We start from the raw sequence: 16,369 nt of genomic DNA, 5'->3' as shown, positions 1-16,369 counted from the left end.
ATGAATACACACACACAAATCAGTGGGCAGCCCAGGTAGCTTATCCCCTCCCCCCCCCCCCCCCACCACTGTTCTCAAGTCTGCTTCAATAACCTTTAGGCTAGGCTATATGATAATAAGTCTACATTTCGGCTATGAAATCACTGATTTTGATGACTAAAGAGCAGTTCATTCCAGGAACGATAACTATTACCATAAAACCATAACGTTAAAAGCATCCAGACTGACCAACGATAAGCAAAGTCTCACCTTGTGTTAATAAATGTGATGGCTAAAATGTGATGGGTTCTTACTGGCTGTTAGCTTTTTTATTGTTCTCAAAATCGATTTAAAAGCGATCCCCAACGATATTGTTCTCCATGTAGTTATCGTTATAGTTTATCTTATTAACAAGAACAATATCTTTTTTTATAGTTATCGTTCTTGGTGTGAGTGGCCCTTAATATAATATTCAAAGTTCAAGGACAATGGTTAATGTTGTTCCCCAGGTTTTATGAATCTTAGTTAGAAAGTTTTTTTTTTAAATGTTTTTGACACTCATGGTTAATTAATATATTTATTTTTTGTCATTTAAGGTTGCCAGAAATGCGTAGGCAAAAAGTTTTCAAATACGACTCCATAACAGGAAGAAGGATAAATGAGGTAAGAAATATAGTTTTCATTGGGCTGTCTCAACATCTCTCCATTGTCTGTTGCTCATCTGGCATTTCACAGATCACAAAATACTAAACATTTAAGCAAGTGGTAATTTGAGTCCATTTAAGTTCAAATGAAAGCCAAGTGGCCTTGCCCCAAAAATTATGAAATTCAAAACCTGATTATATGTTTGTGTCTTTCTGCAGGGGCAAGCAGAAGTAAGGGTGAAATGGTTACCTTGCTCTGCATGGTATGTACTGCTTTATATTGGTTTATATTGCCTTCATACATATCCTTTCTGTTTCCACTTTTAACCATCTCATAGGTGGTGGATAAAGGTTGGAACATAAGGTCGGAATGTATATTATAGCACAACCTGTGTAAATGTACAGGTGGGTCTCAAAGTTTTGCAACCAACAAGCAGGGTTGAGAGAAATGTCAAGTCCACTATATTTTAAGTCCAGAGTCAATGCAGCCTTCTACCTGGAGATTTTAGAGCATGGTTCCATCTACTGACGAGCTTTATGTATATGCTGATTTCCTTTTCCAGTAGGACTCTGCCCCTGCCACAGTGCCAAAACTTCTAGTAACTGATTTGCTTAGTATGGTATTGCTGTGCTTAACTCGTCTCACCTGAACCCCATAGGGAGGACAATGATATAAAACCAAACCCAACATTAAAGACAACCTCAAAGTCACTATCAAAGCAACATGGGCTTCCATAACACCTCAGCAATGCCATACACTGATGGCGTCCACACCACATTGATGCAGTCATTTGTGCAAAAGCAGCCAGAACAAGTAGAATGTAGCATTAAAATTTTTGATAAGTCAGATTTGTAAATTTATTTTCAAAAGGTCGACATTTCTGTATTCCTCTTTATTATAATATAGTGATTTGATGATTTTTGGTTTTCATGAGCTGTCAGCTGTCATCAAGATTAAAACAACAAAAATTGCTTGAAATATTGCACAATATTGTAATTTTTGGAGACCCACATGTTTATTAATTACACTGTTTGTTACACTGTTGGTATAGGATGGATTAAATGCAGTGTCAAATATTGTCTACAGGATTTAGCCACTTGCTCTTTTCAGTACCATGCATAATAGCCCCTGTGTGATTATATGTAGGAAGTAGACATTCACCAATATACTGGCAAAAATCTGTATCAGCCAAGATCATCCTTGCTGACTGATATAGGCTATTGGCTAGTTAACTTTCTATGACTTCATAGATCGGAGTGGCTGATGTTTATCTGTTACATTGCATCAAGCATTACAGTATATATGTATAGGTTTGTATAAAAACAAATACAAGGCCGTACAATAATTTTTTACAACTATTTATGCTGTGAAACTATTATGTTAAAATGGCCCCTCTGTTTTTCACTGTTCTAATGTTGTTATTATTATTTTTTTTTACTGATACTTACAGTGGAAAAATCTGGGAGGAGACATGGGAGCCGGCCTGCCAGTTCTCACCAGGTGTCAAGCATGTGTGACGTCACCCATTCATCTACAATTCAGTATGAGTTGAATACCTGCGATGAGTTGTCGAGTTCGCTGTTACGGCACAGCCATCCTGTTTGCGCATGTGATGATTTTAGATAAGAAGGAGGAGCCACGTTACACACTTTCAGTGGTTTCCACCCTAACATGCTGTCATGCTGTTTTTTTTTCTTTATTACTGATTCTTGCTAAAAGCTGTGTTCAAATAAATCAAAGTGTTACTATATTTCTGTTTATGTCTTTCCATTCACCTTGTGGGGTTAGCCAATTAACTGAAATATTCTTCAACAACATCAAATTATATATTGCAATATGATGCACCAAAATATGTAGGAAGGTGGGGACATGTTTTCAATCATATTAACTGACACCATGAAGAGACAGTTGATTCCACCAGCTAAATCATACATTTTCTGTATAAAGGGTAGCTGAGGTAGGCAGGGGTGGATAAATGCACAGGCTTACCAAGACCAGATGTCAAGAGGGTCCAGAAGCCTCTAAAAATGTGAAAGCATGGTTTTTTTTTATTCAGGAAAGTTTCTAAAGGCTTTTTAAAAAAATGCTTCTAAAGGCAAGGCACTTGAAACCCTGGCTTCTGCACTAGTGGCCTTTTCCATTTACTTTGACACACTGAATGTGTGTGTGCAAGTCTACCCCCCGATGGGTAGTAAAAAGCAGAAGACAATAAATTTTTTTTACACTTTTAATGTTATTATTTCAATCTATATGGGCCAGGGAAGCTGGGTTTTTTTGTTGTTTATTTATATATTTTTAAACTATAACTATCAATATTTATTTAGATGTTATCATGGTATTAATTTTCTTTATTTGCATATTATTTTGGTCTAATTACCGGAGAAATATTACAGTATGCTGTAATACAGAATATTATTATATGATCCGAGCTAGACGTATTCAAAGCCTATATTTCCACAATGCAATGCGGGCATTCATTCACAGAATCGGACAGCGATCAGCTGGTCTTTAACGCCAGTATCGCTTCAAATGTACACACACACACACTACACACACACACACACACCACACACACACACACACACACACCACAAAACACCACACACACACATATATATAGATATATATATATATATAATCATTGGTTTTGTCACCAGCCACACAACACTCCAGAAGTGACGTAAATATATATATATATATATATATATTAGCAAATTGACTTCATTTGTTTTAATATATGCTTTTTGGGAAATGTTCTAGCTTTCTAAGAAATGTGTGTTTGCACTATTGTAAAACATTTCTTGAATTAAAAAAACAACAACAATAACCATACAACACAAACAACATAATATTCGTTATATTAATGTTTTTGTCTAACGTAGTATTTGAAGATTTAAAACAATACAGATAACAATAATAATAAAATACAGTTCATGTATTTGTCTCATGTATTGTGTGCTCGTCGGCCGGCGGCAATTTGAAATGGAATGAAGACCATTCACGGCCATAGTGATTCACGGCAGAATCCAAATATAGGTCTCTGCAGGAAAGTAATGGGAGTTACTAGATCAAGGGTGTTTTTACACCATGATACATGATTGGTTTATGTAATAGTGACGTTAGGTTTAGGGGTGGGGTTGGGTAAGGGGGATCACTTAGATTGCATGATTCAGAAACACCCAGCAGTTTGAAAATACCCACATGGTGATAAACGCCCACTTTTGCTCTGCAGAGACCTAAGTTTCGCAGAATCACAGGATTCGAACATGTCCCCCACCCCCCCACCCTCCCCCCGCTATAAGCACTGTTGACAGTTTATGTGGCGCTACTACAACATGGGAGTTTTAGTTTCATGTGTTGGCAGATTGATCAGTAATTTGGGCGATAGTGTCCTTTTTTTGTACACCCTGGGATCTGCCTTGATTTCAATGCGTCAACATAACACTTGACATATTGTTTTATCATACAGCTGTCTATCGTTACAATAAAAAAAAACATAAACTTACTACCAATTTGACATGTAGTCAGACTAACAGCCAGGGTTAAACTTGGTGACACACTTATCTACAATGACAGTTCTGAGTGGCACCCAGAGCTTTCTATACGCTTGCTGGTCTTATGTGTGTGTCACTTCAGTGTGCTGAATGACAACCCTATCTGAGATGGAACTCACTTCAAGGTTCAGAGGTCATATTTTCAAAGCAGGGCTAGTAATGTATCCTCGTTCAGAATGCAAAATATTGTTAATCCCCATGTGAGACCTATTCCAATGATGTGTTTGCTAGAGGCACAAATTGACCAATTTTGTCCTACTACAACTTGTAGATTTGATACATTTCATGGATTGCAGATGATGGGCGATTTGATAGGATCAGACCCTCCTTTATTGTTGCCTGGAGAGGGATATATTCCCTTGAATCTTCCAATTCTACATCACACATAACACTTGACATATTGTTTTATCATACAGCTGATCTTTACTCTAGGATTAAACCCAACTTTAAACAAAGCCCTTCCAGCCAAAGGTAGTAGTATACACACCAATAGGCCAGAGCTGTGGATTGGTTCAACTCTCATGCATCTGGCTTCTGACCACTTACGGACCCTTTTCAGCTCAATGAAACGGTTAAGAGAAGTGTGAGAGTTGCCAAGTCAAGTCGCCCGATGCGATATAGACTTTAAACAAAAAAGAATTGCGTCAAAGCAACTGAACCAACTCTTGTGATGCTATATTTTGCGTCACTGTTTGAATAAATCCTGGGGTTTTGTTTCTTCTTCTTTCTGGACAATCCCAGAGTTTGCGTCCCGTTATCATGGTATCCTCCAGGCAGCACCCACCAGCCTCGGAATCCAGCGCTGGAAGTATAGGATTGGCCGTCATTATTTAAAGTTTTAATTGAGCTACCATAGGTCCAAATAGTGCTATGGTTTTAGATATGTGACGATTTAGATGGCGCAACTCCTATATTTAAGTTCAGAGCCACCTTCTCTTAGACACTCCATCCAAGGTATGGAGAATGCTGACCATGGATTTGACCCCATTGGGGGGGTGGTTATGCTTGCCAGGGCGGATCCACACAGCCGGTGGTTCCTGCACGTCTAGTCCTCTGGGGTGCACACTGCTGCTCCATCCCTGCAGATTAGCCTGTAATCTCACGGCACCTTGTATCCGTATGTGGCCACTCTGAGGCACTGCATGAGTCTTGGTTTGCTCTAAATGAGGGCTTACACCCACTTCCTCCTTATTCACCTTCCAGCTAGGGGGGCTATTGTCCAGTATGACACAGAGAGTAGGCAGGAGCAACAGCAGATGGACAACATGCAACATTTACTGACATCTGATACTTCTGACCACTATGTCACGACCCATCACATCACGCCCTGTGCAAGCACAACAACTAAGCCAAATGAGGGGGGTGGACTCATTTAAAATCATGTACTCATCAGGTTTTAGCCAGGCACTTTAAACAAGCACATCTAATCTAGATTGCATGATCAAAGCAACTGAAGAAAGTCTTGTTCGTATGCTAGGGATCTGATATTCGTCAGCTGTATGAATAAATACCTCGTATTGTTTTTGTTTTTTTCTTTGTGAACCCTAAATTAAATTGTTTACTCTTAAGGTCGTTTGGACGTCCATGGTATCCTCCAGGAGGATGGCCCGCCGGCACCACCGGTCCGACACGATGTTCCTGCGGACTCCCGCCGCTGAAAGTATAGGAGGTGAAAGTCTCTATGTGCTGAGAAATTAACTGACCTCTGTGATGTGAGGCAGCTGAGCAGACAGTCGTTTTAGTCAGTCTGTCTGCTTCCCTTGTGTCTGCGCTGTGCAGAAGGCTGAGCAAGAAGTGTGCCAAAAATTGATAATTTAATGTGATTTTAAATCAAAGGCTCACAACATAATATGCTCATGCCCGTTTTTTTTGACCCCTGTAGTCTCTGCTATTAATATTTTCAACCACAATATGTGAAAATTAAATAACATGTATGAAAAAAAAATGCTTCTGCTGTTTGTATGGTTTATTTTTTTGTTTTTCAAACAGTACAAGTTAAAACAAATGCAAATTAGTCAAACGAGCTATTAGGCTGTATTTTTTTTAAAACACTCAACTGTAGGTTTTTCATATAGTCAGGAAATGTAGTTATTAAAGCAAATCTTGAAGTAATTCAGTGAGGCTTCCCTATTAAACATCCAAATTCTGAAAAATTTAATTGTGTGTATATAATAACCACTATTGTGTATATAATTAAGTCACATTTTCAAGTTTTGGGCCAGTTTTTTTGCATTTGTTGAACCTCTATGTACTTTCACTGCACATGAGAAGCAGCTGATAAAAGTCCTTTCAAGGATGGCTTTCAGAGACCATTTGTAGCATGAGATGATGCAAGAGTCCAAACTTCAGAAAAAAATGGGTTTGTTGTGTCAATGTAAAAACTGTCAGAAAACTCAGATTTGCCACAGCAGATGAACATTAGTGGAATTATGTTCATTATTATTATTACAATGCACATATTTACACCTTCCTGCAAACTTTTCCGCACAGTTTTGTTCTACCATATAAACAGAAGATTACTATTGGAAAAACAGTTACTTAAATTAATTACATTCATTTATTGTTGTAATGTCACATGTAGATATGATGAATACTATTATTCAAGCATATCTGACACACAAACAGTGTTTCCTCAATGTTGATTTGACCGTGGTGGCCTCCCCACAGCAACATTTCTGACAACCCCCTACGTTATCAGAAATAGGGCTGCATTGTTAGAGTGGGAGAAAAAATAAACAAAATAAAACAGAATAAAAAGGAAACTCTGCAACAAAAATGACTTAATGCTCATTTCTCACTTGAGAGCTCATAAAACTCATCTGACAATTCAGAGTCACTGTCGTATCCATCCCAATCATTCTGGAAGTCCATACTTGTTCCAGTCAAAACTTTAGCATAACAGTCTCTTGGCCTCTTGCATGCTTCATCATTCTGGTGACTTCTTGCTTCTTTCTCAAAGTTAAGCTGAGGAAACCCTTGATCCCTTCTTCATTTAGATCCCACAGCTCACCTTGTAAAACCAAACATTATCAGAAAAAAAAAATTCCAATGCACAGTATAGTATTTCAACGCATTACTTAATGTGTACTTTTCAATGCCTCACTGGAAAGCTGGCATGACATCTCCTTGAGTGTGTCTGCACGAGTGGAGAGAGATTTCCAATGCTTTGCCATCTCAGAAAGAAACAATCTTCTTCTCCTCCTCAAGTCTCCTCATAGCCATCACAACATCAAACGCATTCCTCTTGTTTTCAGATCTACAGCGTCTGGGATACAGTCGTGGAAAAATAAGTCAATTATAAGTATGATTATTTTTCAAAGAAATTCTGAGATAAAATCTGGGGATAAGGCATACTTAGTGGGTTTTTTGCTACTGTGAATTAAACAAACTTGTCAACAGATTTGTGTACATACCACCATGTGAAAGTTGCCATGGCCAAACTGTCTCGTCAGAGAGACATGATGTCAAAGGCGAGGCGATTCTTTCTTGTATCTGGAACCATACTGTTGTATTTTTCAACAACAGAGCTAAGAATGGCCTTCTCCTCTCTGATTTTGCGCCGGATCGGGCCCGACCTTTGCTGCCATCGGTGTCTTTGTAAAGGCGCTGACGGACCTTCTTTTAATGCTGGCCACCAGCACCTCTATTCTATTGATCACTGCGTCAAGATCGGCATTCTTTTGGGATGTTGTTGCTGAAAAGAAAAAAAAAAAAGTGTAAACATTTCACATTTTTCATGGCAGTAACTGAAACGCTATAATGAAGTCATAAGGATGATCCCTCTTTGCTTTTTTTTTCCCCCTTTATAAAAAAAAAAACACAGCTCCTAGAGGAAGGACATGCGAGTCTCAATCATTTCATATTTTATTAGCGTGTTATAGGAACGTATGTAACAGGGTACCAAAGAAAATTACAACGTAGCCAAGATGGGGATCCACTAACTGCAAGAAATGTCCAAACTTCTGGACTGTGCACCATTCAGGTACTTTCAGGGGTACTTTGTTTTGAACATAATTTCCAGTGTGTATAGTGTATAGTACATACTAAAATTTGGCATTTTTTATTGCATAAGTACATGACCAAAAAAAAAAAAAAACAGTGTATGTATGATTTCATTTTAAAACAATAATTACTTGCAGAAGCATGTCTCCCATTATTCTGCAGAACTGAGACATTGAAGTAATAGTATAACTCTCACCTTCTGCCCACTCCTTAATATCATGTGACCCAGCCCTCAACTTCAACCTGTGTCACTGCCAGCTGGATTCTCATGCTTTCCAGGTCCTGAAGTTGGCTTTCCAGACGTTTTGTGGCCTTCAAATAACAAAAAAAAGGAAACGAAAGTAGAGAAAATGTTATACCTACAAAAATATACAATAGAAGGTATTTACAATATAAGAAAATAACAATACTCATCTCTACCTTCTGATATCGGCAGGCAAGTGAAGTAGCCAAGTTATTAAACTTTTGCTGATTCCAGCGCATGGCCATCAATGTAAGCATGTCAGTATGTCCTACAAAAAAATAAAATAAAAAAAAAAATAAAATAAAAAAAACACAACACCACATGTCCCTCACTGGCTACAATTTTCTTGTAAACACTTTCAGTCTAGTGCAGTGTGTGGTTACCTTACCTGCTTTGGACATGTGCTTCGTGGTCACAGCAATCCTAGAGAGGAAGGCGTTACACTGCTCAACCTCCTCGCCAAGTGTCAATCCGGCCCCTTGCTGGTAAGCTCCACTCCATTTAACCCTATTGAAGAAAATACTTAAAAGCTGCCAACATTCCTTTGCAGGGTGTTTAGGGACAGTCAATGACATTGTAAGTTTTCTTACCTCGCATTTTTAAAATCATGGGCTTTGGCATGAAACACATGAGAGGAATGGTTTCATGCTCAGAAGGTGCTGGAGCTCCGGGCAGCTTTTTGTGACTTTGTTGAGGTAAGGCCAGTACTTGCAGGTTACATCCATGGCAAAAAAGCTTATTGGCGTATTTGCCAGCTTGTTCTGCAGGTAGAGGGGATAAGCAATATTTCTCCCCTGAACATGTTGAGAGCGGTGAGAAAAACTCCATGCCGACAGACTGCAAGCTCTAGTCCCTCCTCATCAATTTTACTTGAGGATTTCTGAGACGTTTCCCTTGCAGCTGACCACTCCCCTCCACAGACACCTCTTCCAGAGACCTACAAAATGAAAAAAAAAAAAAAAAAGTTGTTAAAAAAAGTAAGGAATCACCCAAACAATGTCAAGATGTTATTGGTGTTTTTTTTTTTTTAGAAATATTATAAAACAAGTTTACATGGTTGGTGGATTGGTAGAATGAATGTAATCCACAAATCTCTCTACTTCATCATCTTTTGCAATGAAGATGCCATCAAATAAGGCTTTTTCTTCAGATCTAAATGAAAGAAAGATACACATTGACCTTCAATATGACACAGCCAAGGTTACCTTTAACAACACTGCAAATTACACACATTTTGAAAGTACCTTGCTGCATTCTTAAAGCGGTAGTGCTTGCGATTTCCATCCACAGAAACAGCAAGCATGTCTGGGGTGCATGCAGGGCAACAAAATGCTCCCTCCCTGCAGATCTTATCCACCTCAAATCTAACAGCCTCCCACTCCCAAAAAAACTTTTTCTGAAGCTGTCTGCTGTGATCTTCCCAATCTGTTTCAGAACAATAAAACATGCCAACATAATTCACAGTAAACTAAAGTCAGTAAGGTCAAAGGTGACGCCAAATCCTCCACCATCGAGCCTCCAAAGGCAGCTGCTCAGCCCAGTGCATCATTGGAAATCTTTTGGCTCTTTGTATGTCACGGACAGAAAACATCACACCAAAAAATTTTTACATTTTAGTGTACGAATTTAGATTTTTTTTACAGAGCGGTAGTTTTTTTACACAAAAATTTGGAATATTAGATGACGTTCTGTCAATGTATCGGTGTATAGCTAAATCACTGTGTTTTGATATCATCAACATGCTCCAATTATAATAATCAATGTGTTGATAATGTCACCATAGTCATTCTACAATACACGTTAATACTAGTACTAGTTGTTAGTGATTCCCACCACTAATACTCACACGGCCAAAGCGGAGAGTTCGTTGATCAAGCATTCTTAAAAATGCTTGGCATGACAGTCCTGGTGCTGCCATCTTCAACTCTTCATATGAATAAAACACATCTGTAGAGTACACTGTGGAAAAGTGAAGGGTAGCAGGCCAGTAGTCATTACGGACTAAGTCATCCACTCCAGGGCTCCATGTGTTTTGCATGCCTCGCATTTCATCTCAGGCATACTGAGATCATATCGTCCTGGAAAAATCAAGTAACACATTGTATTATGCACAACTCTGACAAATTAATTGGGAACTAGAGGTCCCTCCCGCATGTCCTGACACAAAAGACTGCAGCGCGGGACAGGTTTTGAAAGCTCTATGCGGGACTGGCCGGGATGAGACAGGTGTGTTTGCTGGTGCGGGAGAAACAGATGATTCTCACTGCATTTCCGCAAATTAAATATTTGTGTAAAAACAACATACACCAATGAGAAAGTAGTGCATGTAATTATAGTTCAGCTGGATGATATGTTAGGCAGCAATAAAAAAAAGAAGGTGTTTAAGCAGTCTAACTGACAATGTTGTTACGTGGTTTCAATTCTTTCCCGCTGCTCTATCTGAAACTTGAAATTGAAAGCATGACAGAAGAAGTGGACACCACTGGGCTACTTCAGATGTTCTTGAATTTCTAAAGAAAAGTAGCCTACATTATAATCACCCATATAGTACAGTCATAACCAAGAAACTTAAAATCAGACATCTGGCAGTCTTTCTCAGTTGTCAAATGCATCTTTTCGTGAAATAATGCAAAACTGAACATCCCTCCTGCCTATCCTGTGGTCTTTCACAGGCGGGAGATGCACATACGGTTATCGATGCGGATGGGAGTGGGACTAAAACAACACATTGCAGAACGGGACCGAATATTGCAGGAAAGGGGGGGGGGGGGGGGGGGGGGGGGGGGGGGGGGGGGGGGGGGTGGTGGGGGGGGGGGGGGGTGCAGGACTGAAAATCCTGCCCAGCGCAGACCACTATAGGGAACGTTTGAATAGAAATAGATAAGCAGTTTTTTTTTTTATTCAAATAGGACAATGGAAAGTGGTCAGGAAGCAAGTGGGAGAGCCCTATGGGGTGGAATCAGGTTAAAGTCCAACCCAGGTCCCTATGGGCACTTTGCCCAGAATGTGATATGGACACTAGAGCCACTTGATCTGGAATGTTCCCTTAAGTTCATCTTATTCTTACCATTCATTGTAACCCACAGCAACAACTTTCCTGTGTTGACACTCAACGATCCTGGAGAACAACTACATATTTTTTTTGGGCATCTCCAACGGCACAATACACACTGCCTGAAAGACACAGCATATGCAGGGATTAAAGACATGCATCGTACTATGTACTAACTCGAAGTATTCTGTAATGATTTTTTTTTAATAAATGATTTGAAAAGCTTTAAAGATAAAGTGTGTTTTTTCAGAGAAAGTACTCAAAAGATTCCTGAGAGGCCTATTATATACTGTAAAGTTATTTAAATAATACTGAGAATGGGACTAGGGCTGCACAATATATAATTGCGCTTTTTTCTGACAGATAAAGTGATTTACCATTTCCAATATGATTTTTGAATGTGAATGATTTGATTGATTTAGTTCAATATTCCAAATGTCTCTTTAATTTGTGCCACCTCTGATAGGTAAGCACAGCCAGTGTACAAGACTAACACCCACTGACTGACTGAAGTTCGCCAATCAGAATTTTTGTAACCCTTGATAACTTACGCAACTACGTTAGACCCACCAACCAGAAGTTGCACAGTCAAGGAGGATGACGTGAATATAAAAGTCAAATGTCACAAAATGTACCTAAGCATGATTATTTGCAGATTTTACCATTAGGCAGTTGCGTTGGATCATATTGCAATTGTGATTGCATTTTAATTGTGCAGCCCCAAATGGGACACTCAAAAAAAGAAAGAAAAAAAAAGAAATACAGCTTACCACACTGGGAAAGAGCCCTCTCCACGACACAGGTTGTTGGAGGCAATGGCTGAAAGAATCCAGCTATTGGTTGCATCCCTGTTGTGGAATACGTGGTTTCGGTGTATACTGACATCACAATCAGCACAGAAAAATGGTTGTGGGTCTGCAGTCACGACAACGGACAGCAGCTGGACTGATGCCACATTGTTGGCAGATCTGAGTTGTCACATTTTGTTGTGCTACCATGGTATTCACCAGACCGGCCTCTTTCTTTCTCTCACCTCTCTGAGAGGAGACTTTTTCGAGTAGACCAGTCTGAAGCGGGCCCGTGGTGGTGCTGGTGCCGTTTCTCCCTGATCATCCAAGTCATCACCCTGTGAGTGGTTTAGCTCTTCAAGGAAAGTCTCTGTTAAAATAGTACATCATATTTAAAAAAATAATTTCTACACTATCAAAGTATGTAACATGGATGTTGTCGGTTATCCTGTTGCCAAAAAAACCATGTAATTTACATTCTAATTATTAGAATCTGTAAACAAAATGAACTGCTAGCGACAAAAAAAGAACATACCCAACAGTGTCAGGAGGACAGTAGTTGGTTAGCTCAACGCTGCTGTCCAACATTCTAGGATGAGCACCAGCCTTACGACTGTAGCTGTGACTAGCTGTTAGCAGAAAATAAAACCTAAATCAAACTTTACAGCATTACAATTCCAAAAGATTTTGACAAGCTCATTTTATTCCACACAATGATACAAACTTTTATTAGCCCAATTACGTTGTCTATACCCCTTTGGTGAGTATGTCATAAAAACTGCATATCTCATACCAGACACATGACTGATTTCATGTATTCAATCCCAAGAGGTAAAACAATCTACATCTCCATTTTAGATATATGTGAACAATCCAGGAGTTCTCCCTTTAAGTAATATAACTGAAAAATAAAACTGACCCATTTGGTTTCGGGATGACCTTGGTCTGTCATAGACAAACATTTCCATCACTGTCTCTCTTCAACCACCTGACAGGTTGATGGCTGTGGATGGTGCTGCCTCCTGTTCTCAGCCCGACCATCTTATTAATGAAATCATCCAAGCTCTGGAGTTCATAATTTAATTCAGAATGTTCAACAAGCTCATCAAGCTCATCCAGGACCTGTTCGAAATTGGAATGGTCCCTCATGACGAACAGGACAAACAACAACACTAAAGGGATAGGGGGAAGAGCAAAATGAGCAAGAACCACGGAGAACTAGCCGGACTCCAACAACAATTAAATAGACAAACGTGGCTCTCTTAAAAGTGCCTTTGTGCTTTTTGCTTTTTAATTGAAACAGAGTTTTAAAATAAATGATGAAGGAACCAGGGGACCTGTTGAGAAGAAGGGAAAGATAATACATTCAGATTTGAAGATCTGCTACATACAAATACATATATACTGAAAAACTGAAAAGTTTTAAGAACTTGAGAAAATGTTTGGTCAAGTTTGCCCATGGTTTTGGGATGTGGCGGGGAGGTCTGTGGGTGCTTATTAGTATTAGGCCAGAATACTGTAGGGCTTGGGTGTTGCCTGAAAACTCACAATACAATAGCTCCAAAAGGGATGGACTGATCTTTACAATCATGGCTGATATTGATACCAACCATTCAAAATGCCAGTTTGGCTGATAATCAGTGCCATTTTTTAATATGTTTTATAAGTTTATACTTCTACTTTTGTACTAACAAGGAAAAATATTTCTTTAACTGGTTTATTTCCTTTTCCCTGTGATAGAATTTTACTGTATATAAATGGGCACAAAACACTTGGCAAGAAAGAGCAACGACATACAACCACAAGACGAATCCCAACGCAGAAATACATTATAGCTGCTGTAACCGTAGTCTCATTATGAAATCTTACATTCTCTTATGATTGTACCTTACATGATTATATGCGACAAAAAATTAACCTTGAATTCAATTAGCTAACTTTGCTAGCCTGCACATTTGGTACAGAAAGCCATTTTTTTAGAATGTTTTCCATTATTATCGTCATAGATATGGCCACCTTAAAAAATGTAAAGTTTCCTAAACACAACTTCTTGTCGCCTGAGTCAACAGTTTTTTTGATGTGTAAATGTAAGAATAGTATCGATCTTTATTAATTCAAGCCTTCTAAACATTACTTTACTTACCGATGGAAAAAATCGCAATGGAACCTTGGGATCGCCCATACGGTGACGTCAGCGTTATTAATTTTGAGGATTTAATAATAATAATAACTAATAATAATAATAAAAAAGATTAATTGAACACAATCGTATGCATTTATATGCATTTATTAAAATCAACAAAACCTCCATCTGATAAAAATACGTTATCCAGCATGCTCATAGTTAAAAAGCGGTGTGTCCTACCAATGATAAGAAAACGCTTAAACTGCTTACTTGCACGTGCCTTGGAGCGTTGTTAAACTCACCTTTTAATGCTGTTTTTACCTGCAGCGAGCGGTTGCTTTGGTCAAACTCACCTCTGAATGCCGTTTTCCCCCCCCCCCTGCAGGTGAGCGTTGTTAAACTCATCTCTGAATGCCGTTTTCCCTGCAGGTGAGGTCGTTGTTAAACTCACCGCTGATGAACGCGCTAAACCTTTGCGGGCGCTTTGATATCAGATTGCGAGGCTTTTTTAAACATCAAAAACCCGCCATTTGGGGGCCGCCATTTGACTCACCTTGGCATAGATCATTTTTTGTAACCTGTTCCTTTTTATTTTTATTTAGTTGTAGTCTAGATCCATACGAGGCAGACAATGGGTTGTGGTGTGCTGAAACAAGACGTCAAATTTCAACGCTGTTTAGTTCCATAGAAAGTCTATCGGAACTACCCCCCAACGTTTGACAAAAAATGGACGTCAAAGGTATATCCCATGTTGGGTCAAAAAACAAGTGCGCCGATCCCTTGAACCATTGCGTCGACATTTTGACGAGTAGCTATTGCGACTGTGTTTTGGCGCGGCAGGAAGATGAAGCGCAGCGGATGCTGGAGGATGAGGCGAGGGGTCTCGACACAAGTTCGCTTTCCTCTTTTCATGTTTGTAATTATGTAATTAATAGGCCCAGCAGTGCTCAGGACGCGAGCCGCTCTGTAATTGTTGTTATGTAGTTTATTAAAATAATGGGCTGAGGTCAGGCGTGACGTCACCGGCTTCCTGCGTTTATCCATCAATGCGTTCTTGCTTACATATTATGAGTCTGTATTTGGCGTCTTGTAAATGCCCCCCCCCCCCCCCCCCCAGTCGTCTTTGGGAGGCCGTTGTCTATGGTGCTCCCGGTTTCTGTACTTGTTTAATAAGGTCTATCTATATATATATATAGATTTGTTGTTTGGTGTTTGATAAGGTTTAAGTTTGTAGCTTCATTTTTTTGTACTGTTTCGAAAAAGGAAAATGTTGCGCCATTCGGCATAAAATGTATGTTTTATTTATTAGTTTTTTTTTTACGGTATGTATATTAATAATCCTTATCAATTATTCATTCATTCTCTATCTTTACTATACTGCCACAGGAATAATTTTTACATGTTACATCTGTTGTGAACGTGTTGTTGTTGTACACACTTCTATAGGTTCATCCCTGGGGAAAAAAAAGTTACTTATATGAGCGGATCATATAAGAATTAACAATCTGTTTTGATCTTTGTATTCTTTCACATTGTTTTATTATTTTTTCACATTGTGTAAAAAAAACATGTTTGGTTTTGTTATGTTGGTCAGTGGGGTGTACAGTGATGTAGTACTTGTCCTCATGCTTGTGTATCAAGACATCAGGAATTAATAGTCGAATGTAATACATCATTTCTGCATTATTTTTTTTTATTTTCTCCACGCTGCGTGTGAGTGTGTAAAGTGCTGTAAAATATAATTGACTTGCCATAATGTTTTTTTTGTTAGAAGAAGATTAACATTACAGGATCGAATACCTTTTGCCTGGGCTTTGCCTTCATGAGAAAGCAGTGAGTATTTCACACGGTCTCTTTTCTTCAATATATGGTGAATATTTTTATTCAGGTTAAGTGGCTGAAGGCCCGGGAAGACTATTGTTCAGAATGGAAACACTGAGTCCCCACACGGCCTGTTTTTATGTGAAGATCTCAGGTGCA

The 16,369-nt window shown here is 39.0% G+C and overlaps 2 long non-coding RNA genes across 2 annotated transcripts; one reads left to right on the top strand and one right to left on the bottom strand.

Moving 5' to 3' along the window:
• Positions 1–589: 589 nt before the first annotated feature.
• LOC122143638 lies at positions 590–2,187 on the top strand. Its single transcript, XR_006159293.1, has 3 exons — positions 590–642; positions 843–886; positions 2,075–2,187. It is a non-coding gene; the product is annotated as an uncharacterized LOC122143638 (long non-coding RNA).
• Positions 2,188–8,400: 6,213 nt separating this feature from the next.
• On the bottom strand, positions 8,401–8,931 carry LOC122143637. Its single transcript, XR_006159292.1, has 3 exons — positions 8,813–8,931; positions 8,601–8,692; positions 8,401–8,492 (listed from the first exon to the last, which is right to left on the bottom strand). It is a non-coding gene; the product is annotated as an uncharacterized LOC122143637 (long non-coding RNA).
• Positions 8,932–16,369: the final 7,438 nt, after the last annotated feature.

Source organism: Cyprinus carpio, unplaced genomic scaffold, assembly GCF_018340385.1.
Source record: "Cyprinus carpio isolate SPL01 unplaced genomic scaffold, ASM1834038v1 S000006476, whole genome shotgun sequence".
NCBI lineage: Eukaryota > Metazoa > Chordata > Actinopteri > Cypriniformes > Cyprinidae > Cyprinus > Cyprinus carpio.
The sequence above is the reverse complement of the archived record's forward strand: the minus strand, read 5'-3'. Positions and strand labels throughout refer to the sequence as shown.